Raw genomic sequence first — 26810 nt, forward strand, 5'->3', positions numbered from 1 at the left:
TTAAGGTTTTAGGAGATGGAGTTGTAACTAAGCATCTAGGATCCATTTGCCCATGAAAAGTAAGCTAGAAAAATTCCTTTCACTAACCCAGAGATGTTAATAATGCTTGCTACCCTTCTTTGGATTTGTACAAAAAATAAAGATGAATGAATAACTATACAAAATGATTTCATGTGAGTTAAAATCCCCAGGCTATGGGGGCTACCATTATGATGTCTTCATGATATTTACATCAGCATGGCAATCCCAAGTTAACAGTCAACTTACCATCAAGGGTGGAGCAATGTCAGGGACAAGCCAAAATTATTCTGAGAGGGGTACATTAATACCCCAGAGCACAGAGAGCTCCCAAAGGAAAATATGAATCCCTATTGAAGATGAACTTACAATAAATTAAAGCCATGTAAGAAAAACATCTATCAAAGAAAATGAACAGACATAATAAAAATAAAATTAACCCCCAAGATATACAAATAATAGAATATCAGAAAGAGAATATTAGAAAGTTAAATTTGCTAAGTCTAAAAGGGATAGAAATCATAATATAGGAATGAGTGATAAAAGGTCATATATAAAAAAAAAGCAAATGGAGCATCAAAAAATGAAAGTAGTCATTGACGTTTTAAGGCAAATTTAAAATTAATTAAATAATATAAACGGATTATTAAAGATCAGAGTAGACATAGCTGAAGATGTTTGTGAGCCTGGAGACAGATATAAGGCAAAATACTGAGAATAATCATAGAAATAAAATGAAAAACATAAAAATGTGGTTCAGAAGGCCAGATGTTTGTTTACAGAAGAGTTCTGAGGAAGCATCTGAAGAAAACAGATAAAATTCAAAGGGATGAGATTTACCAGTGTTGAATTGAGCAAACTATTCTCTTTAATTCAAAAAGATAATATAGTTTTTATAGAAATGCATTCAAATATTAGAAAACTATATAATGTAATTTCCTACATTAACAGGACAAATGGGAAATATTTGACTATGTAAACAAATATAGAAAGATCCTTTGATAAAGTTAATGGTCAAGTCATAAGAATCAGACTCTCAGTACACTAGAAAAAAAGACAACTGTCTTACCCTGTTGGAGTCTATCTATTGAAATCAACCATAATTAAGATACATGGGAAGTCATCTGACCCAATGAATTAATAAAAAAAGAGAACTGTTAAACACAGAGAACAAACTGAGAGTTGATGGGGGGTGGGCACTGAGGGGGGCACTTGCTGGGATGAGCACTGGGTGTTGTACGTAAGCGATGAACCACGAGAATCTACCTCCAAAACCAAGAGCACACTGTATATACTGTATGCTAGCTAACTTGACAGTAAATTATATTTAATAAAAGTAAATTAAATTAAAAATTAAAAAATGATCCCTATCATTACGTTTACTCAAAATTGTGCTGAAAGTCTCAGATGATGCAATGAGAGAAAAAAGTAAAGGAAGTAAAAGGCTTAAGAATTTGAAAAGAAGAATCTAAACTTATTATTAAGAGAACACTGTCCAGATATAAAATTCAAAAAAATATGTATAAAATAAAGAGTTCAGAAAGCTTGCCAGGTAAAGATCAGCCTATATAGATCTATATTGGTCTAATATATCAGCACAATCAAATTAAAAATGGAGCTTAATAAATGCCCTTCCCAATAAATACAAAAACATATAAAGCATAAACAGAACCTAAATACTCGAGATGTTTATGAAAAAGGCAAAGTATTATGTTCAAGGATGGAAAGATTCTGTATCATAAAGACGATGCTTCTTTCCAAATTTATAAATGTGATACAGTACCAATTACTATCGGTTAGACCTTTTGGGAACTTGGAAAACTGATTAAAACGTGCGTGATAGCACTTTAGGAGGAAGATAAATAGACTGGTGGAGTAAAAGACTGGGTTCCCACACAGACTCAGACATATACGGTCTCTTGTAATATCACCACACACGGGACACACATTTTCTCTGCCTTCTCGGATGTCCTTGACCTTTCTCTCTTAACTGCCTAATGGACACCGGCTCCGCACCAGTTTGTTGCTTAATAGAGTAACAGAGCAGACTGGTGTGAGAGTAATAGAGCCTACTGTGGGGCGTGAAATACGGCTTTCTGAGAAACGGCTGAGGGTTAGAGATGTAGCCCAGGGGTGCAGGAGGAGCTGGCTCCCCATGTCGGGCACAGAGCGATGCAACCACAGAAGAGGGAAGCAGATAGGCAGATACGTTTCCTCCTGTCCTCCGTCATGTGGACAAGGCTAAGGTAACCCTACTGCAGTCTTGCCAGAGGAGCCTGGAGAGAGCCATGTGTCTGAGCAGCCAGCGCCCCTGGAAAGAGCAGAGCCAGAATTGCCTTGTTTCACTTCTTTCCCTCACCCTGATTACCTCAGCTTGCATCTTGCAAATGCAGCATTAGCCCTTAATCCTGGCCCAGACTTGCTTTCTAGAAAACCTTGGCTGAGAAATTGCAGGTCTTATTACAGTATGGCATTTTAAGGATGCAGCAATTCAAAAAATGTGTTTGTGGAGAAGGTGGATTCTTATTTCACACCAATCCCACCCCCCAAAAAAGTTCTAAGTAGTTTAGAGATATAATTATGAAAAGCAAACATTTAGAGTCTGAAAAATAAAACACAAGAAATTATCTTTTGTTAAGTCAGATTAAGGAGTATTTCCTGAATAAGCCATAAAAGGTAAAGAAAAATATGGACACGTTTGAATCCATCAAAATTATATATTTAAATATAGAGATAAATATAATATTTCGTTTAAAAAAGATTAGACACATAATTGTTATTACATAGGATATATAGAGAAAATCTTTAAAGCAAACAAAGCAAATACATGCCCATCTATTGTGTTAGTATTGAAAATATTGGGAAGAGCCCAGATTCTGCATGTGTTCTGAGGGCAATGTTAAAACAATGCCCTAAAGGACTGAATATGGTATAAAATAAAGGAAGAAATCAAAGACGGTTATGAGATTTTTGGCCCCAGGAACTGAAAATACGGTTGCCATCAATAGATTCAGAAGACCCTCAGTGGAGCAAATGTATGGGAGATCAACAGTACGTTTGGACATATGAAATCAGAGATGTCAATTAAATACCTAGGAGGAGAATTCAAGTATACACTTGGATATCTGAGTTGGAACGACAGTGAAGTCTGAGCTGTATCTATCCATCTGACATTGTTCATTAAGTGACTGGTATTTGAAAGCACGTAACGGGATGAGCTCACCGAAGGTGTGGACGTTTGCAGAGCAGAGAAGAGGGTAAGATTAGGGACTGAGCATTATGATACTCCAACACTTAGAGGTTGGAAATGAGAGGAAAAAATAGCAAGGAGAACTAAGAAGAAATGAACAGTTTGGGTAAGAGGAAACTAAGAGTATAGCATCCTGGTAGTCTAAGCTACAAGAGTGTATCGGGGAGGAAGTGATTAGCTGACAAGTGCTGATGATTTGTTAAGAAATATCAGTGAGAAATGACTCCTGGATCCAGCAGAGTAGAAATCACTGATGACTTTGGCAAGAAAACCTCCAGTGCTGTAACCCGTGTGAAAGCCTAACTGGAGTGGACTGAAAAGAGAATCAGAGAAGAGGAATCGAGACAGGAAGAATGGACAACTCATTCAGGAATTCTACTTTCAAATGGTACCAAGAAAGTGAGGAAATAGATGATACTAAAAGTGGACTCAAGAGAAGTGTGTTACAATGGGAGGAAATAATAGCCTGGTTACATTACCTACCCCTGCATATATGGAGAAAGAGAGGGAGAGGGAACATTTTTAATGTGGTTTATATTTTATGTTATGAGAAATACAGATGTACAATTAAAAATATATGGTTACCCAATTTTTCCATTACTTGTTGAAAACATTATGCTTTCTCCACTAAACTGTGTATTCCTTTGTAGAAAATGAGTTAAATCCATGTATAAATATATTTCCATTTCATTGATTTATGAATCTATATGTCAAGAGTCATAATAACTCCCGAAATTTAGATGGTATCCTCTTTTTACAAAATAATTTGGGCTATTCTAGGTCCTTTGCATTTCTTTATGTTAATAGATTAAGCCTGTCAATTTGGATTTCTATTGGGATAACACTTAATTTGGGAAATTGACATTTAAATAATATTGAGTCTTTTCAATCAATATACATTGCTCAGTTTATCTATAACTTTAAATTTTTTTTAGTTTTGTAAATTTGTGTGCAGGTCTTGCATATCTCTTAACTTTTCTCAATGCATTCCATGTTTTTGATGCTATTTTGAGTATTTTATAAAAAAATTTTTATTAAAATTTTAAAGCTTTTTATTTATTTTTGAGAGACAGAGAGAGACAGTGTGAGCAGGAGAGGGTCAGAGAGAGGGAGAAACAGAACCAGAAACAGGCTCCAGGCTCTGAGCTAGTGGTCAGCACAGAGCCTGATACGGGGCTCGAACCCACGAACCATGAGGTCATGACTTGAGCCGAAGCTGGATGCTTAACCGACTGAGCCACCCAGGCACCCCACAAATTTTATCTTAAAAATAAAATGCTAACACTTGAAAATTAACCATAATTTTTCCATATAAATGGAGGAATATATCCATATAAAATAGATTTAAAATAGTGCATGCGTCAGTTAACAAAACTGTGGCGAGAAAAATTAACATGAGATCTGCCCTGATAAGTGGTAATGTTGTCAATTCAATTTCCACTTGTCCATTACTGGTATACAGCAATGTAGTCGGGTTTTGTATGTTGATCTTGAATCCTGCAATCTTTCTAAACCCATGTATTAGTTCTGATACTATTTTACTAGATTACATCGAACATCCCACATAGATAAGCATGTGTCTGAAAAAGAGACACATTTGTTTTTGTTCCTTTCCAATATGAATGCCTTGTGTTTCTTCTTCTTCTTGCCTTATTGCACATGCTAGAAACTTACTAGAAGGGAACAGAAATAAAGAGAATTGGCATCTTTCCCTTATTTCTCATTCTAGTAGGAATTGCATTCAGGTTTTGGCCACTATGTTTCAGCTGTAGGTTTCTTGCATATGCTTTATTAGGTTAAGAAAGTTCCTGTCTATTCCTAGTTTGCTGAGGGATTTTATTCTAGAAATTAATGTTGCATTTTATCACATGCTTTTACCGCTCCTTTGAGATATGCTTATGCTGTTTTTCTTCCTTTAGTCTCTTAAAAATTAATTACATTGTTTTTAGTATGTTAAATAAATCTTATATTTCTAAGATAAATAACACATTCATTATACATTTATTCTAGGATTTCATTTGTTAAAAATTATTAGAATTTTTTTTATATTCACAAGGGATAGAGGCCTATAAGTTTTCTTTTCTTGTAAAAATGTCTTTGTCTTATTTTGGTCTCAGAGTGACATGGACCTTGTAAAATGAATGGACAAGGATTCCTTCTTCAACTTTCTGGAGGAATCTGTGTGGAATTGATATCATTACTTCATTATAAGTTTGGTTGAATTTACCATTGTTGCCTTCTGAGACTGTCACTATAGCCATGGAAAGGGTTTTAAAAACAAATTCAATTTCTTTAGTAGAAGAAGGTAGTAGCTATTTTTCCTTTCAAGTTGTTCATTTCATCTAATTTGTATAATTTATTGGCAAAATAATTCATAATAAATGTTCATATCATTTTAATCTTTGTAGAAGTTTTTGCCATGCCATCTAATTTCTGATGTTAATAATTTATACTTTGTTCTTTATGGTCTTGATTAGTCTGACAAGTGGTTCATCAATTTCCCTTTTTCAGGCTTTGTTTCATTTACCTTTTCTATTATTATCTGTTTTTAATTTATTTCTCCTCTGATCTTTATTGTTTCCTCTTTTCAGATCATTTGACAGTTCATTACTTGGTTTTTTCCTCTAATTTTTAAGGTAAAAATGGAGGTCAATAATTTGAGGCTTTTCTATTTTTATAATATAGATTTTTTTTAAAGTAATAAACTTTTCTTCAAGCACTTCTATAGCTACAGAAATTTTATGTTTTGTTTTCATTCATTTTGAAATAATTTCTAATTTTCTTCTAAATTTCATCTTTGATCTAGGAATTATTTAGAAGTATGTGATTTTGGTGTTGACTTTGGTAAGTTCTCTATAGATTTTGGATTCTAAGTCTTTATCTGATATGTCATTTGCAAATATCTTCTGCCATTCCATCAGCTTTTAGTCTTGTTGATTATTTCCTTTGCTGTATAGATCTTTTAATCTTGATGAGGTCCCAAAACTCAGCACCCCAAAATCAAATATCCAGTGAAGAAATGGGCGGGAGACAGGAATAGACATTTTTCCAAAGAAGACATCCAGATGGTTAATAGACATATGAAAAGATGCTCATCATCAGGGAAATATCAGTGAAAACCCCAGTGAGATACCACATCACACTGGTCAGAATGACTAAAACAACTCAGGAAAAACAACAGATGTTGGTGAAGATAGGGAGAAAGGAAAAATCTTCTGCACTGCCAGTGTAATGCAAACTGGTGCAGCTACTCTGGAAAACAGGATGGAGGTTCCTCAATAGTTAAAAATAGAACTACCCTACAACCCAGCAATTGCACTATTAGGTATTTATCCCAAAGGATAAAAAATGCTGATTCTCAGGGGCACATGCACCCCAATGTTTACAGCAGTGCTATCAACAATAGCCAAATTATGGAAAAAGCTCACATGTCCACTGACTGATGAATGAATAAAGAGAATGTAGCATACATATATATACAATGGAATACTACTCTGTGATGATAAAGAATGAAATCTTGCCATTTCCAACAATAGATGGAGGTAGAAGGTATTATGCTAAGCAAAGTAAGTCAGTCAGAGAAAGGCAGATATGATTTCACTTATATGTAGAATTTGAGAAAACAGATTAATGTAGGGCAAGGGAAAGAAAAATAAGATTAAGGGAGAGATGGAGGCACCATAAGAGACTCTTAAATACATAGAGCAAACTGAGGACTGCTGGAGGGGATGAGTATGTGAGGAGATAGGTTAAATGGGTGATGGGCATTAAAGAGGGCACTTTTCAAGATCACCAATGGGTGTCATATGCAGGGGACCAGCCCACGCACCCCAGTCGAAAGGTCCGTGAGTAGGGGGTTGGTGTAGGCACAATATCTATAAGAAAGAAGACAGCATGAATGGTGGTAAAGCCACGTTTTACTAAGATAGTCAGTGTCTTATATACCATGGGTGGTTACATTTCTTCTTTAATGATTAGATAGTTCAAGGTACTTGAAGTAAAGATATACTCCAGAAAGGGTGATTCTTAACATGACAGTAGTAAATAACAGGAACAAATAAGTCATTACAAGGGAGGGATTCCCTAACAAAAGTCTGTTTTTAAGCATAAGATGAGCCTAAAGAATTTTCCTTGAGGAGATTTACATTTCTTAAGGCCCTTCAGCAGTTATTCAGGGGCAAGACGCTTATCCTTCAAGAAGTAAATTTTTGACAGAGGATTGTGTTTACTCCCAAAAGCAGACAATGAGCTAGAGACAAAAACAAAGTAAGGGAAGGCTGGAGTTACTGATTGACCCAAGTTGATTCAAAGCCTAAAAGTATATGCCTCTTTGCAAAGCAACGAGAAAACCATAGACAGGATGAACAGAAGCCACATGTGCGGGCCAGGAGGCCAAATGTTGTTTCACAGTCTTTCGACTTGTTCCACAACTTCCCAAATAGTTCACCTGCGCCCCGGAGGCCTAGCCATCAAAGGTCGCTATGCGGGAGGTTTTTTGGCCTACTTGGCCCCAACACTCATATGGAAGAGATGAATCACTGGGTTCTACTCCTGAAGCCAAGACTACACTGTATGTTAACTAACTGTAATTTAAAAAAAAAAACAACTTAAAAATATATAAAATACAATATGTAAGAAACTAAAAAGAAAGCATGTTATTTAGTTATTGTGTTATTTGAGAGATTTTCCAAATATCTTTCTAAAGTTATTTCTATGGGTGCCTGGGTGGCTCAGTTGGTTAAGCGTCCAAGTTCGCCTCAGGTCATGATCTCACAGTTCATGGGTTCGAGCCCCATATCAGACTCTGCACTGACTGCTAGCTCAGAGCCTGGAGTCTGTCTTCAGATCCTGTGACTCCTTCTCTCTCTGACCCTCCCCTGCTCATGCTGTCTCTCTCTCTCTCTCAAAAAAAATTAGAAAAATAAAGTTATTTCTAATTTATTTGCACTGTGGTCAGAGAACATATGTTTTGTGACATGAGTCCTCTTAAAGTTGAGATTTGTTTACAGTCCAAAAAATGGTTGATCACTATAAATTCTTATTGTGTCCTTGAAGAAAATACATATTGTGATATTGTTAGTTTGAGTCTTCTACAACTGTCAGATTAAGTTCACTGACACTATTGTTCAAGTGTATATCCTTACTGATTTACTATCTGCATATTCCATAAATTATCAAAAGAGGGATGCAAATTTATTTCTCTTTGGTGTTCTACATTTTTTTTTTTTTGCCTGGGATTTGCTTTATTATTGACTTCATGCAAGTTTAAGATTATTATTTACTGTTCGAAATTGATGTTTCTTTCATTATCAGATTATTTTTTCCTATTAATATTCATTGCTCTGAAAACTTGTACTAATGTAGTCACTTCTACTTTCTTTTGAAGTGTTAGCTTAGTACTTATACTTTAATATATTTCTGTCTTTATAAAGTGAATTTCTGAGGTGGCTCAGTCAGTTAAGCATGTGACTCTTGATTTCACGTCAGGTCATGATCCTAGGGATGTGGTTGGGAGCCCTGAGTTGAACTCTACACTGAACATGCAGTCTCCTTAAGATTCTCTCTTAATACCTGATTATATTACCCTTAATATCCTCTCTTAATACCTTCTCGTTCTGGCGCCCCCTTCCCACTTTGTGTCTCTCTCAAAAATAAATAGAAACATAAATAAAATAAAATAAAATAAGTACATTTCTTATAGGGAGAATATAGTTGGGTAAGGCTTATTCTTTTTAATCCAGTCTTTCACTGTCTAACTTTATTTGGTATATTTAGACTATGTACATTTTTTAAAGGTTTATGTTTGAGAGAGAGAGAGGAGGGTGGGATAGAGAGAGACAGACAGAGAATCCCAAGCAGGCTCTTGCTGTCATCACAGAGCCTGGTGTGGGGGTCAGACTCACCAACCGTGAGACCATGACCCAAGCAAAAGTCAAGAGTCAGATGCTTAACTGATCTGAGCCACCCAGGAGCCCTGAAACTGTTTAAGTTTAATAGGATTATTGAACTAGTTAAACTCCCATCTCTTTGATTTTTATTTGCCCCACCTCTCCTTTGTTCCTTTCTTCCCTTTTGTGCTTTCTTCCATATCATTTGAGTATCTGTAATCCCTTTTATCTCTTTTGTCTCTTATTAGCTACAAGTCTTTTTTAAAAAATCTTTATGTTTATTTATCTTTGATATATAGAGAGAGAGAGAGACAGAGAGTGAGCAGGGAATGGGCAGAGAGAGACAGGGACACAGAATCTGAAGCATGCTCCTGGCTCTGAGTGGTCTGTAGAGCCTGACATGGGGCTTGAACCCACAAGCTGTGAGATCATGACCTGAGCCAAAGTCGGACACTTAACTAACTGAGCCACCCAGCTATCCCCACAACTCTTTTTTTTGTAGCATATTAGTAGTTACTATAGGGTATATAGTATCCATTTTTAACTCACAAAACTCTATCTATCTATCTATTATATCTCTTCACATCTAGTATAAAAATATTTCAACCACGTATTTTGTACTGCATTTTACTTACACATATTTTAAAGCCCCATAGTACATTGGTCTTTCTGCTTTATGCCATAAATTTTCTTGTGATAGCCTTCACCTAACAAGAAAGGCAACTCTTCATATTCATCTTTGAAGTTACCATTTCTAGTTCTTTATGCAGTTTTATGTTTCCTTTTGGTATCACTTTTTTTCTAGCCTAAATAAACTCCTTTAATTTTCCTTATAATCCAGTTCTGCTGGTTATTGAATGTTTCAGTTTTTCTGTGTCTGAGGAACTTTACGTTTCAGTTTCATTTTTGAAAAATCTTTTAGCAAGATATAGAATTCTAGACTGATTATTTCTTTTAGTAGTTTACCAATGTTGTTCTACTCTTTTCCTATGTGCATTGTTCCCAAGAAGAAATCTGCTGTCATCTTTTTCTTCATTCTTTATTATATAATGTGTTCATTTTCTCTTGCTGCTTTTAAGGTTTTTGTTTGTTGTTTTTGTTTTATTTGTTTATTTGTGTTTTTGTCAATTTCATCACTGGTTGTAATTTTATTTTGATGTGTCTTGTGGCAATTTTCTTCAGGTTTGAAGAGCTTGAAGCTTATTAAGCTTCTGGATCAGTAATTTTATGTTTTTCTTTTTTTAAAATTCCATCCTATATTTTTAAGTAATGGTATTATTTCAAATACAGAATCAGAATTAAGATACAGTAAAACTATTTTAGTATCTTCTTCCTTTAGATACTCAGTCCCTTAAGAGATGCTTGGCATCTTTTATACTAAATGATTCCCCTGAATAATTTTTAACTGTAAGTCCCAGTATTTTTACTTCTCCTCCTGGCAAAATTTAGAGTATTCTGGAAGAATATTTTGCAGGACAAATATCATGAACTGTCTCACTACTAATACCATTTCATGCAAACATCTGTTGCTAGGTGAAGATAAATTTTACATTTTATGCCTATTATGAACATCTGAAAATGAGCATGGAACTCCTAGATGCACAGTGAATTAGCCCATCATGAATAGGATAATCCTAAAAATGGGATTATCACTCAGAACACAAAACTGGTATAGGGTATGTCCATGAGCATAAAAGCCTCTATAATGTAAGTGAATACCTAGGTCCATGTGTAATAACACTTACCCTTTACAACCTAATAGAACTATCTGGAAGCCCTCATTTATCATGACCTACTTCTAAATTTTTTATGTGTTTCATTTACTTTTGAGAGACAGAGAGAGAGAGAGTGAACAGGGGAGGGTCAGAGATACAGGGAGACACAGAATCTGAAGCAGGCTACAGGCTCTGAGCTAGCTGTCAGCACAGAGTCCAACGTGGGGCTCAAACCACCGAACTGTGAGATCATGACCTGAGCTGAAGCTGGACGCTTAACTGACTGAGCCACCCAGGGGCCCCAGTCATGACCTACTTCTAAAGACGAGAAGTCTTTAGAAGACATGGCGTTTATGTCTTTGTGTTTCTGTGAGTGGTTGTTGGGGTAGGACAGGGAATAAGAATACCTGGCAATAGTTGGTACAAAAGGGGTTCAATGAACCTCCATCTCGGCCTTTAATAAAATTGCCTTGAGGGGCTCAATAGTAGTCTTTTTCAGTTTCCAATCCCTGAAAGATGCTCATTTCATTCCCCTTATATATTTTTCTTCTTTATGACCTTATTAGCAATGAGACCTAATTGAACACATCTTCTTTTAAAATAATAAGCTTTCCAAGTCTATTACATTTTCTCTAGGATTGATGGAGCTAAAGGACTCAGTGGAATGTACTGTTTTTCCAGGTGAACAACAACTAAGTTTCCGTGATATCTTTTCCTCCTGAAAATGAATGAACATGCTGTCATTGCTCACTGATAATTAAACAATACCAAACCAAATTCTCAGATGATAATTCTATGCTTCCCCCCAAGCTTGTAATAATGAGTCTATAAAATGTACCCTTTGGCTCACATATGTGCTTAGAGGCTAAATTATATCAAACTTGCATTCTAATAGAGTCTTATAAGCAGCTCTCATGGGAAGTGAGGCTGAACTCTTAGGTCAGAGCCCTAAAGTTGCTGAATAATTATCTCATGTACTTAGATCATATAGTTAGTATTTGGGTACCAAATTCATAAGAAATAACATGTTAAATGTACTTTTCTATGCCTTTGTCTCATGGAATTCTTTGGTAAGTTACTTTTAAACTGTTATTTCTCACTCCAAAGGATAAATTATCTGTTACATGACAGACCCAAATGTAATTCAAGATACCAGAGAGTTTAGATGTTTTTTATGTCTTGGTCACTTATTCCATCTTACAATGATCAAGTTTGGCTTCTCTTAAATGTACACTTAATGTCAAGAGAGGGGGTTTCACCAGATTCAGCAAAGTGTACTTAGAACAAAGTACAGAGCTCCTGCTGGATAATCTGAGTATAATTCTGATTCTGGTTCTTATGCTTGTTCTCATTACCAGTTACTCAGCAATGACTATGTATCTTATATGGTGATTACACACTTTATAGTACTACCTCACTTGATTCTTTAAAGAACATGAGTTAGATACTATTATCTCACACAAATATAAGAAAATTGAAGTGTTTAAAAATTAACCTCTCTCGGCCTATGAGATGCAAATCATGCTCTTTCAAAAATATACCACACTGCTGCTGAAAAACCTGCTTCTATAAATCTACTTTACAATAAAATATAAAATCAGGAAGAAGAAACTTTGGTATATTTTGGTGCTTTTTATCAGCTTCTGGAGTCAAGTGTCAGAGGGATATGCTGTCCTCTGAATCTGGATTACACTTCCAAAAAATTTAGAGTGAGACTGTGAAATTTTTCTCTTTTAAGACCCAGAAGAAGAATATTGGGCCTGAATCTCTACACAATTATAATGACTCATTATTTAATAAGGGAAAAAACCTTAGAGAATATTTTGTAATTGGTTACGAAATGATTCATTTCGAACAAACATGATTCGCAAACATGTGCAAACTAGTTTGGCAGCTTGCAAATGAATTTAATGTCAAAGGATGTACTAAACAGGATTGGGGGAGATAAACAGCAAAAGAGAATTAATCATAAAATGCTAAGCATGAGTAAAATGAACATATTGTGCCAAAATCTTCTTTACAATATTGAAGATAAGTAAAAGTATGTTGGGACAGACTGTACAATAGTCAGTTTATATAGAATTCATGATATTGAGTCAAGTCTTTGTCATTATATCCACCTGCTTGTTTCATAAGTTGATCTCTCTCTCTCTCTCTCTCTCTCTCTCTCACACACACACACACACACACACACACACACACACACAACAATTCTCTAGGAAAGTAAACCTCACCCAATGGTTATAAAAATAATAAATGTAATATTTTTGCATGTGTGTAATTGGAATTAAATCCTTTGCAAGAAGGTGGGGATAAAAAGAGAAAATGCTAGCTGATTGGGAAGAAAGTGGAAAGACATTTAAATTTAAGAATAATCATTGCTTAAAAAAATAGCTGTCATCCAGGACAGTATGCATAAATCTTGCGAGTTGCAGAGAATGAAGAATAGTTGCTTCTGGATCAATGCACAGTCATTTAGTGGGCCGATCAAGCTGACAGTGAGAGTACCAAAGCTGATACACATGGATGCCCAAGAAGAGTGTCTCTGGATGTCAGCCTTGTGTATGTCAATGAAACAAGAGTACAGGAGTATCAAAGCACACTAACAAACCACTGTTAAGCTTATTTGTGTTACAAACACAAAACCAAAGGTTAACTACAATCTACTCTTTGAAACTCATGCTATAGCACTAGTGGCCTTTAAAGCACTGACCTACACATACTGATATGGCAGGAAAATAACAGAATCTGAGACATGAGTGAGAGCTTGCATTGTATCTGAAAAATGTAAAACTCATTTGAATGACCACAATTAGCTGGCTTATTTTTGTGTATCTAGTCTCTATCAGCTTTAATGAATTTGTTACAATGGTGACTTGACACTTAAATTACCTAAGTTTTAGAGTATTCTGTGGCTTTTAGTCATCTTTACAATTAAGTCCTCCAGAGGGTTGTGCTGTCCGTGGTGCTGATTTTATAGGCAGAAACTAAATGCTTTAGTTCAGTGATTTACAGCAAAACTTGGAATACTGACTTTACAAGATACTTCAGTTTACAGCAAGAAAATAATTCTTTTGTGTCTAAATTTAAAATATATATACTGATAAAGTTCAGTGCTGTTAGGAAACCAGTTTGTATGTTACGGCTGTGGGATGAATGGGATTTTCATCTTCAGAGCATTCTTAGGTACTCAATAACTAATGTATTCTCCTTTAAATTGCAGCTCAAACATAGTATTCCATTACTCTGTAGCATTCCAAAATATCTATGTATTCTAAATATCATACAGTTTTCTCTGAGCCATAGCAAGTGCCTATGTATAAATCTGTTGTAACATGGTCCGCTGCAAGATAATGATCATTATCCTTTTTTCTTTAATAGTAGTATGGTGAAAGGTTAAGTGTTCTTTAGAAGGGTTATAATCACTAATACTAACATTTTATTCATAAATAATATCTGGACTTTTTATCAACAATGATTCAAACAATTTGTCAATGGTCTTGGCAGCGTTAGGAATGTACTGTTAGTGTCTAACAAAAATGTGACATAAGTCTTTAGGCTTCAAGAATCTGGGAAATTTATATGGCTCTTCCTATGTTAAAGCCACACTTGTTCTTGGATAGCAGTTGACCTATATGAGAGTCACTACTAAAATATCGAATTACATCACTCACACTAGTGATTTGAGGGGACATAATTTAGTCTTTAGCAGATGGCATAATTGTTACTTTCCACCAACTATATAAACCACTTGACTGTTCTTTGTCTTTTTAGTTGATAAATATATAAGATATAATAGAATCAATAGAAATAGTCATACCTTTGTTAACAATCCTACTGAGAATTTTAAGAACATATATCAGCCTAATCAAACTATATATACATATATATACATACATGCATAATATAATGCATGTATGTGTATACATATTATATACACACATACACATATAATTTAATAATGTTGAATAATGAGAAAATTTATATAATCAGTTAAGATATATAAACCAGGTAAACTATTAATATCTGTTAAGATTATTCTCATGACTATCTTATAAATGGTATGTTTATATCATTTTAAGAAAAAGCAGCAGAATATGAACTATTATGCATAATACCTAGGCAAATATTTTTTTAAACTCTTGGGACTCTGAATTCGGGCAACTTAGATATGAATCTTGGTTTGTAAATTTACTCCCTATGGATCTCAGAAAAATTATCTATCCTTTTATGTTCCAATATCTTCAACTGTAAAAAGGAAGCTAGTACTAAATAGTAGGTTGTGTTTTTATCAGGTCTAAATAACATGATTCCTACAAAGCACTCTGTGCAATAATTCTAATAAAGCCAATATATAATAAACACTTACTTATTACGTTCTCAAGAATGAGGAACGTTTGTAGTAGATTTGTTCTCCTATACCTCTCTGAGATAGTATGAGAGGAAACAAAAAGAGTGACAAAGTCTGAATTCTGTGTAGACAAGGTGTCAAGTGCATGAATGTTACCATCCTCAAGAGTTGAACTCATTGCTTTGAGTCAGAAACCTTGTTTCATAGGTCTGTATTACTTGAAAGAAATCAGATCAAATGATTGAACAAGATAGTAAATCCAAGCAATGAAATAATTAACTCACACCATTAATCTGAGAATATGACTGTCATATACTTTACTTGTATAATGCTAACATCCAAACACAAAATTTATGTAGAAAGAACTATTAGCTTTATCTCAAACATAAAAGTTTGAAGGGGATAAACTCAGAATTTTCTACCCTAACTACTGCACAGGGTCCACTGTAAACATCAGTGACATCTCTCACCCTGAAGTAGCACATGGTTTTAAAGGTTAGTTAAGCATAACGAAGAGAAAATGTCTTAGTTTGGGAGGCTTCCAAGAGATGCCAATAAATTTCCACATCTGCTCTATTATCTCAATTGCAACCAAGAAACATTCTCCCAATTAGTTAATTAACTTTAAGAACAAACCAAATTAGTCTAAAATGCAATTTAAACTCAAGCCTATAAATTGTAATTAAAACTGCATGCTATTGGTATAAATTTTTCAAAATATTTAAGGAGGTTGAATTTTAAAAGGATACATATTTGATGGGAGATTAATAGAGGAAATTTTATTCAAATGATAGATGAAAAATATTTTAATTAGCCCTTTTCTCACAATGATTTAGAATTCTACATGATAAACAGTATTTATGCATTGTAGATGATTAATGTCAGATTTCTTACTCTATGTCAATGAAAACAAAGCAAGGTTCCTAATAAATTGATTCATTGATTAACAAAACTAAAATATAAATTGAGCAAGAATTCAAGACTTAAAAATTGCTAACAACACTAGTTTATAAACCCCTATAAGCCTGCTAATAACATGTTACTCTAACATCATTATTAATACCAATATTTAGTATTCACAAAAAGCAGAGTTAATATTAAAATTTCTCCAGCTTTATCTTATGCATATATAGAGAACAAATGTTTATTTAAATGTATTTATTATAAATCAAATTCATAGCTTTATTTTCACTAGTCATCTGTAATTATTTAAAAAAATGCCTCATTAATCAAATAAAACCTGAAAAAGTAGGCTTTTTATTTTCTTAAAGGAGGGAATATGATTCTTTAAAAAGTGCGGGTACTCTTTTTCAATGTCTAGAGTAAAAGTCTTATAATTTTAGGCAAAGCATAAACTAAACAGGATTTTTTTCAACAATATGGTACTCTAGGTGGATCAAACTTTTTGACTGATCTCATTATCCTTTAGAGCTACAAGGGATATCTAAGAGATTTGGCCAATAGTGGAATTTGACATTTAAAAAATATTATCTTATCAAAATGTTTTTCCTTATGTCTTTGCTGAATCTCCTCCTCACATTAATATATTGTTTTTTTTCTTGTCCTGTCATCAATATCACCAGAGAACAGATGGAGATACACATACTCAACTTAGACATGAAGGACTTTAAGTAATTACTCAGATTTTATTCCTTTGGATAAAATTTCTCCCTTTTTAAAGATAAGTCATAAGATTTTTAAGCCTCTGAATGTGATAAAATTCAGTCAAAATCTCTGAAACGTCTGGGTAATTCCCTCTTTCAGATTTTGCTCACAAGCTTTGTCATTTAAGAAATAAATGTTTCTTTAATCTGATAGTTGTTTTTTTGAATTATAAGTATCACTTTCCTCCTAGATAATTAAAATTGTTTTATATATCACATAAATTATATCTTCCCTCTAAACAACATTAAAGGACAAATGGGAATCAAGGTTCTTAAAAATGAAAACAATAACAAAACCAAACCAGCAAAGTGGTACAGATTTGGAGATGATATGATAAAGTAAGTAAAGTTTTGCCTGGGATCTACGGGGTTCTTACTACTTAAAAGTATTAAACAGTATGAATTTAATAGAAGGTCTGGGAAAGAAAGTAATGACCATATTATAGAAAACAATAAGAATTATATATAAAACAAAACACAACACAACACAACAATAACTTCCATGCATGTTAAAAGATAGTCCCCATCTAGTAAGGAAATATTCCACTGTGATTCCTCATCTTCACGAGTAATAGTAGATGACATGCAGTATCAGTTAGCAAGAATATGTATTATTAAATTCTCATAGGAGTGCCTGAGTGGCTCAACCGACTGACTTCTGATTTCAGCTCAGGTCATGATCTCATGGCTCATGGGATCAAGCCCTGTATTGGGCTCTGTGTTGACAGCTCAGAGCCTGCTTGGGATTCTCTCTCTCCCTATCTCTGCTCTCTCCCTGTCTCTCTCTCTCTGTCAAAATAAATAAACAAGTATTTTTAACAAAATCTTCATGGCCTTCTTTTTGATAGACTTTTTAACAACTGTTTTAGGTTCACAGCAAAACTGAGTAGAAAGCACAGAGTCCCCAAATACACCTACTCCTCATTATCAATATCTGCAACCAGGGTGGTACGTTTGTTATATATAGCTGTAGAATCTGCCTTGACACACATCATCAACCTAAGTGCAGAGTTTACATTAAGGTTCATTCTTGTATATTATATGGGTTTGGCAAATTATTAATGATAGGCATCCACCATTATAGTGTCATACAGAGTAGTAGTTTCGTTGCCTAAAACTCCTCTGTGCTCCATCTATCCATCCCTTGCTGTCTCCTAATCATAGTCCTTTTCTAATTCCTGATTAATTGAGCTGAATTAGGTGTGAGAATACACCCCCCCTCCTTTCCACTGGGCACTGTCTGACTGTGGGGCAGGCACCTGTCACCCCCATCCCTGCCCTGCACTAGGACAAGCAAGGCAGGCTTTGCTCCCTATGTGGTAGGTCTAACTTTGAGGGGCCCCTGCTGGTCAAGATGTTAGACCTAAGACGAAAGCCCTTCAGAAAGATATGGAGAGTCTCTGTTTAATAGATGCTCCTAAACTTTTATCATTACTGAATCTCTCCCCACTTCTGTCACAGCCATTAAATATCCATTAGGCATTTTCCACTACAGGAATGTTTGTTTTCGGAATTATTCTGCAACTGTTTCCAACTGATAACATACAAAGTTCATTCCTATTTGCCACATCAGATATACTTCTAGTTACTTTAGGGCTTAACTTTTTTTTTTTTTTTTTAAGAACAGGAGCTAGAGCTGTAGTTAACTATTCTCTACCTGATGTGCTGACTGGATGAGAAGATATTCCTTTACAGAAAAAAAAATATCCAAACAAATCCAGCATGTATTTAGGCAAGCAATCAAGACATGTTCAAAAATGTAAACTGAGAACATAAGCGTTACATGTTATGTAAAGGACAGTGCAAGGAGTTGAGTAAAGCCATGACATATTCTGCTCGAGACATTATCTCGAGCAGAACTGAGTTACAGGGTGAAGAGGTAGGCAAACACAAGCACCCAGAGGACTATATGTGGCCAAATTGCTCTCTGAAAAAAACTGATACTCACAGTAGCCACATATAAAAGAAGCCAATTTCTTGTTTGTTCCTTGTTTGGGACATCTCCCAATTTATCTATACTACTAACGGGTATTTCTCAAAATCCAGAAGTTTTATGTCCTTCCAGAAAATCATCCACGGTTCCTTATCCCAACCTCACCCCTAATGATTGGCATGCTCTTTGATTGGGAATTTATCAGTATTGCTTGGTTTGATTTGGTTACTTATCCTTCATATAAACCCATTAACTACAGACACTTATAAAATAAAATAAAATAGAATAGAATAAAATAAAATAAAAAAGTTACATGTCCCACTTGAGTACAGCTGGTTTTGTCTGCACAGAGTAAAATTTTATTCCTCTGATAATAGCATCAATATCATTCTTTGGGAAATTATCAGTCACATCTGCATAAAGCCTATTTATATATTTATATATATATATATATTTATATATTTTTAAATTTTTATTTATATATTTTTAAAAGTTTATTTATATACACACATATACATGTATATATATGATACAGGCTTAATGATATGTATACATGTATATGTGTGTATGTGTGTGTGTGTGTGTGTGTATACACACAAATGTGCATGGAACCACAAAAAAAACCCCAAGAGCTTAAGAAGCCTTGAAAAAGAAAAGCAAAGCTGGAGGCATCATAATTCTGAACTTCTAGTTATATTACAAAGTTGTAGTGATCAAAAAAATTTTTTAAGTGTATATGTATTTTTGAGAGAGAGAGAGAGAGAGAGAGAGACAGCACGAGCAGGGGAGTGTCAGAGAGAGAGGGAGACACAGAATCCGAAGACAGGCTCTAGGCTCTGAGCTAGCTGTCAGGACAGAGCCTGATGTGGGGCTTGAACCCACAAACTGTGAGATCATGACCTGAGCCAAAGCCAAACACTCAGTTGACTGAGCCACCCAGGTCCCCCAAAGTTGTAGTGATCAAAACAGTACTGTACTGACACAAAAACAGACACACAGATCAATGGAATAGAATAAAAACCCAGAAATAAAACCACAACTATATGGTCAATTACTCTTCCACAAAGCATGAATGAATATCCAATGGGAAAAAACAGTCTCTTCAACAAATAGTATTGGGAAACTGGACAGCAACATGCAAGAGAATGAAACTGGACCACTTTCCTACACCATACCTCAAAATAAATTCAAAATGGATTAAAGACCTACATGTGAGACCTGAAATAATAAAAATCCTGGAGGAGAACACAGGCAGTAACCTTTATGAGGTGGGCCATAGCTACTTCTTTCTAGATATGTCTCCTAAGAAGAATAAAAGCAAAAATAAACTATTGGGACTTCATCAAATATTCCTTAATGTTTCTTACTTCTGGTCAATAATTTCCTTTAGGCACTTTCCTATTTTATCTTTCACATTTTTGAAATTTATTTATTTTTTTAAGTTTATTTATATTTGAGAGATAGCATGAGTGAGAGAGAGAGCGAGCGCACATGAGTACAGGGAATGGGCAGAGAGAAAGGGAGACAGAGAATCCCACACTGTCAGTGCAGAGCCTTCTACACTGTCAGTGCAGAGCCTGATGTGGAGCTTGAACTCATAAACTGCAAGACAATGACCTGAACTGAAATTAAGAGTTGAACGCTTAACTTAATGAGTCACCCAGGTGTCCTGATCTTTCACATTTAGATGCATGATATGTCTGGAACTGAAAATTTTGTGTGCAGTGGATAGTAAAATTATTTTTCTCATTTAGAGGTCTAAATAATCCAGTATCATTTATTAATAAAATCATCCTTACTCTCACCATACTGCAGTGCCATATATATATATATTTTTGCAATGACATATTTTAAATGTGGCCCATTACCATCTGCAGTAGGGCCATATCTACCATTGGCTATTTCTGGTCAATTACTGAGTAACAAAAGGACACTGAGGTGAACACCGGACTCCTCAAACAGCCAACTTTAGCTTGGAGACCCCACTACATCTTTGTCCGTCTCTTTTTCCTGAGACCTCCTGCAGTCTAGATCACTTCCATTGAAACTCATGTCCCTCTCTCGTTTACAAGGGGTCAGGATTACATTTTGGTCTAACAATTTCCCAGATTTTTCCAGCACCTTCCCAATTTCTCTTGCAAAGGCATTTTCCCTAATAAAATACTTGCATGTTTAATTTCGCTTTGAAATCTTCTTCTCAGAGGATCTGGAGTAACATAAGGGGTACCAACGGTCTGAGAAAATAGGTAGTAAGACTGCCTCAAAGATGGGATGTGGCATGGATATAAGTAGGAGAAAGCAGTGGCTTGTCAAAGGTTTCACCAGTAGTGACCTGGGAAAGTGTCCCAGTGGAGCAGAGATGTTGCAGGCTTCATGATCCAGGCATTTCAAACAAAGCCTACAGATACAGCAGAGCTGCCTGGTTCCTGCCAAGTTCTGTTGACTCCCTGCAGAAGGATAATGAGAGACTAGGGGCTGTTAACAAGCAGCTGTTAATGGCTGAGTGTGAGAGCCAGAGAGCCCCAGTAGCGGATGTAAAAAGCCCTTATCACCTGAACTGGAAGGGCAGACGCAGGCCCTTCTCTAGTAATAGTTAGCACTTACACTCTTCTGGAAAGTACTACAGAGGTCTCTTTCCCATAAAGCAACTAATGTCCCTTCAGGAACTGCTCTACCTTCAATCCTAGAGGTTAGGCTGATACCTGGGGTCAAATCCCAGTATAAATCACCCCGAACCCCTTTCTGGGTCTGTAAAGAGTACACATAAATAAAGAAATATGAGAATTAGACAGCACATACCAGCAGAACTTGGGGATATTCCTAGAATTGTATTTTAGGGTGCTTCATCAAGGGGGCTGGAGTTTTAGGCTGGATAAAGAAGAATTTGTTGACTTAGGGGTGTTTCCTCAAGACACATGATTTACCATCCCACAAGATCACTAGACAATGAAGTAACTTTGCTGCTAGGGTGGTTCTTGGAAGCCTGCACGAAACAATGACCAATTCTCAACAAAGCAGAAATCCCTGAATTATTGTAGAAGATGGTTAAAAAAAAGAATAAAGAATCTAAGGGAATTGGATTTTATATGTCAGCCTGACAGGGTGTCCCCAAATTTGGCTAAACATTATTTCTAAGTATGTTTGTGAAGGTGTTTCTGGAGGAGATTAATATTTAAATTGACTGAATGAATAGAGCAGATGGCCCTCCCTAATGTGGGTGGCCTCATCCAAATCTTTGAAGGCCTCAGTAGAATAAAAGTCTGAGTAAGAAATAATTCTCTCACTCTCTGCCTCTTTGAGCTGGGAAATGCATCTTCTGCTGTCTTCTCGGTTGAATTTGGACTGAAACTATGTATCATCAGTTCTCCCGGGTTTGGACTTCTCAGCTTCCACAACTGTGTGAGCCAATACCTTTTAATAAATATCTTTCATATTGTACATCCTATTGGTTCTGTTTCTCTGGAGAACCCTGATGGATACCGATTTTGGTAGTGAGAATAGTTCTAGAGGAACAGAATTTTAAGGATTAGTTTTCTGAATTGTTTCTGGGATTCCTGGAATTGGCTCCCTACTCTGGCTAGATTTAGAAATGCTAATGAGTCTATTTCCAGTGGTGAAGAGAGCTCTGATGGTCCATGGTATGATCTGACTTAAGACGGAAAGAAGATACCTCCACTGGACACTCCTAATCAGCCACTTACAAGAAGCAAGGAGCTGTGGGCTTGTATATGTGATGTTCTCAGACATTTTTGGAAATCTAATGAATATAAGGAGGTTGACTGGTTGCTACTGATGTTGCTGGAATGAGAAAAAGATGAATTCAGGAATTCAAATTCCCAGCTCAAGCTCCCCATATATTACCCAAAGGCTTCTCACAGGCCTGGAGCAGATCCTTATCTTCTGTAGCCTCAGGGATGAGGTTGCTGAGGACATAATGCAGTCTTATGCTGTGACTGGCTGAGTTAGTCAAGTTGAACTATCAGCCTCACAGGGTGTCTGAAGGCAATCACTGGGAAAGAGTGAGATTCTGTGAACGGGAATAAGAATGTGTGGAAAGACCCAGATGAAGCTGAAGACATTGAACCCCAAATTCTAATGGAACAGTGGAACAGGCTTCTCCACTCTGAGCAGAAGTGGCCTCTCTACCTGTGATTGAAGAGATTAACTGTCTTTTGCCTGAGGAAACTATAAGTTTCCCTGAAGCAGTTGCCTCACAAGACAAGTTCTAAGAGATTCCTAAAGGTGATCTGTACACAGTGTGACTCATTAGATGGTACAGCACACTCCAAAAGAACTACTTACATTTTCTAATTTACACAGAAATACAGGAAATATATGTAGCAATGGATAAGGAGAGTATGGGACAATGGTGGAATGAATGCAATTTTGGATCTGGCTGCATTTATTCACATTGGCTCGCTGAGCAGAGATGCTATCTTCAATGTTACCACTCTGAGAGTTAGAAAGGGCTCTATAACTTTGTTTTGCTGATGACCAAAAAGTAGCTCACAGTGAGTAAAATAGAGATTCTGAACCTACATTGGCTTAACACAGAGGAGGGGATTCAAAGGCTTGAGGAGATTGGAATATTAGAGTGGATTTTTCTTTTAAGACCTATTCATCTACTCTGGGAGGGTCCAGAAGATATACCTTTTACCACTACTTGCACAGACCTATGGCATTGGCTAGTTGATCAGGTTGTTCCCGGAAGTGAAACAGATAGGATGTCTACTAAATTCTCACTTGATTTTAAAAAGTTACAGGTTAAATGAATAAATATCTAATTACAAATTAGATGCACCTCTAGTCAACTATCCTTTTCAAAGAAAAACCAACCAACCAATCACCCAAGAAACAGGTTAATTATTCAATTGCTTTCAATTTTCTTCTCTCTAGGAATACTTTTTTTTCCCCCTTCTCCTTCTCTTCCTTTAGGGTCATCCTATTAAACGGTATAGATGAGCTACAATTGTCCACAGTTTTGGAAGTGCTAGCATATTGTTCAGCACTATCTATAAACCAGACTGAATTTCTTGGGAATGTGAGCCACTTATTCATGCTACCTACTTGGGCCTTTAGGATCTGCTCAAACACAAACTTGTATAACAGGTTCATTTGATAGTGGAGTGCTGCTGGCATGTCAAAATAATGGTTTAGGCAACTCAGTCCATGATGCTCAACTCATTGCATGGCATCTACATAGCTCAGGGATAAGCATTCAGTTTTCACTAAGCCCAGAAGCTGGTTTTCAAATAGTTTTGTGAAAAGCACAGGATAGTTTTTGTTTTCGTTTTTACCTGAAGTCCTAAGGCTTTGATGTGATTTACCTGTAGGACTCTACTCCAGGCTCCTAAACACATCACTCTACTGGTATACTTAGTCTCAGGGCCTAATTGACAGGGTTGCTTTTGTAGTAGCTCACAACTATTTCAGACCTTCATTTGATCAGAGGTCCACTAAACACTGGCAATTTTAGAAAATAATCAGTATATGGATTAGAAACCCCCCCCCAAAGATATATAAACCATCAAAAATTCAGAGTGTCACTAGGATTGTGCTCCTTACTTAGTAATAAAATACGCCAGGTGTATAGATGTACTAATTTGTCTTTTCTTTTGAAGAGGTCTTAACATACCCTAGACCACTGGACCTCCAGAAATCTCACCAAGGTGACAGAACTCTAAAATTTTGTATTTTATCTCATCCTTTGGAACGAGTATTTTTAACCAAAGTGTCCAGGATAGTTCCTAGCTTTTGATCAACAGATATCATCATTAAATCAACAATCATCATGATAACATCAATGTAGTAGACCAGATTCATTTCTTGTTCTTTTACAGATTAAATTATTGTGGAGTCCCAGAGTGTTGGTAATTTAAACCTGTAAACATATATTGCTATATTTTCAGGTAAAAACACACTGTTCATAAAATAAATGTATAGGAAAAAACTGACAGATAGATACCTGTATATCTTGCATCCATGTGTTTTTGCTTGCCAAAAGAAACTGCATCTGCAATAGTAGCTGCATATTTGCAACCCTTCTAAGAATGTGACACTGTTTTTGATTTGCTATTCTGGTAGATAGGGTCAGTTGCTGGTGTTTAAACTTAGCCTTTCCTAACATAACAATTTTCATTTCATATGTGAGGGAATCAACATGAAAATCTTACCAGCTGCTAAGTATGTCTACTCCAACTGCATTTCACAAGCAGGTAAATAATCACGGGATTTGTTCCCATATTCACCAGGCCTGTTGTGAGATAATCAAAGTCAAAACTCTGTTATTACCTAAATCTAAAAGTCCCCACTCTTAATGGTAGATCACAATGCTTTTTCATTCCTGAGAATTTAGCATTAGTTCAGAGTTAGTGTCCAATAATCCCCCTAAGCCTCACATTCTTCTTTAACACTTATTCATGTGGGTGAATAGCTATGACTTCCTTTGGGGCAAGTCTACCAGAAAGATTGATAGTATCAAATTTAGGCACTGTTTTAAGGTTCTTCAAGGGAACCTCAGTCTTCATTTAGGCTTCCTTTCATTCATGGGATTCTGGGACTAAAGCCTGGGAATTAGGGAAAGGACCATGACTCTAAATTGTGATGATTCGTGTCAGATCTGAGTTCACTGAAGCGAGATTTTTGCTTATACAAATTATGTATGGCATTAGTACGGTAGACCCCCTCATTGGCTGTTTTGCTCTCCATGGTTTTCCTTATTCCTAATCAACCATGGCCTGGAAGCAGATAATCCTCCTTCTGGTATACTGCCAGAAGGTCTATAAGTATCCTAAACCTATATTCACCTACTTCATCTTGTCACATAGGCATAACCATTTTATCATCTCACTTCATCACAAGAAGATGGTAAGCATGGTACAATAAGGTATCTTGAGAGAGACAGACCTTCAGAGAGAGAGAGAAAGAGAGAGAGGGAGGGAGGGACAATATTAAAGTATACTATTATAATTGTCTTATATTGTTGTTATTATTTTTAATCTCTTACTGTGTCTAATTTATAAATTAAACTTTATCATATATATACACATGTATAGGAGAAAAAACAGTACATATAGGGTTAAGCACTATTCACAGTTTCAGGTGTCCACTGGGGGTTTTGAAACATATCCCCTGTAAATGGCGGGTGGGAGCTACTGGAATAATCATTTTTATTGCCAAAGATTTCCAAGAATGAATTTATTTTGATAATTCTTTCAGGCTTTATTCTCATTACAATAATAATGCTCATTTTATCTTTGTTGATTAAATGCTGTCATTTTAAGTCTGTCCCTCTGGGATCCTGTCATTGCCACTGAATTCAGGAGAACCCATTTTGATGGCAGCTTCTCCCATTATAACTTCTAGCTTGTGAAAAACACCCACTAGAGAGATTTTTAAAAACTAGCACTCTCTTCACCAATTTATTTTTAAAAGCCTTGATTCAAGAGGTATCCCATAAATGTTTCCAGGGAAAATGGTTAGAGAAAGGGGTAGACTGCTTATGATAAACTCATCTCTTCGTTCCTATCTAAACCTTCAGATACTTTCACTTATAGTTTATGGATAATGTTCTGCCATTACAGTTTTATTTAATGCAGGCCACTGTTGAGTTCATTCAACAATTAAGCCAAATGCTAGAACCACTATCAAATGTTCTAGCTAACAAATTGAATCTAGACTATCTATTTAGGGCATTCATCACAGCACATTCGTCTTGTCCCAACCTTATAGTCCTTCCACCCTGAGAATCCATTCTCATATACATTCCTAAGATCTGTAAATCTTAATTGGAAAAATCATACAATTCTTTGAGTGAGCCTGTACTATCTTTCCAGCTCAAACTTGGTATCCATACCCCTAAGGTCTTCTGGGATTAAATCTGTTTATAAGTCTAGAAGCACTTGATTGTATATTGGCGAGTGAGGGAGAGTTTGAGGATTAGATTTTTCTGTTTGTTTCACAGAGAGTGAAAATGGGCCATCACTACTGAT

At 35.8% G+C, this 26810-nt stretch overlaps 1 long non-coding RNA gene across 4 annotated transcripts in view; it reads right to left on the reverse strand.

Moving 5' to 3' along the window:
• LOC115304915 overlaps positions 1 to 25038 on the reverse strand; it is a 216649-nt gene extending 191611 nt beyond the window's left edge. For all 4 annotated transcript variants that reach the window (XR_003914667.1, XR_003914668.1, XR_003914665.1 and 1 more), the window contains exon 1: positions 24993 to 25038. This is a non-coding gene — a long non-coding RNA (uncharacterized LOC115304915). The remainder of the gene's footprint in view (positions 1 to 24992) is intronic.
• Between the last annotated feature and the right edge of the window lie 1772 nt (positions 25039 to 26810).

The sequence above is a fragment of the Suricata suricatta genome, chromosome 10 (genome assembly GCF_006229205.1).
Source record: "Suricata suricatta isolate VVHF042 chromosome 10, meerkat_22Aug2017_6uvM2_HiC, whole genome shotgun sequence".
NCBI classification, from domain to species: domain Eukaryota; kingdom Metazoa; phylum Chordata; class Mammalia; order Carnivora; family Herpestidae; genus Suricata; species Suricata suricatta.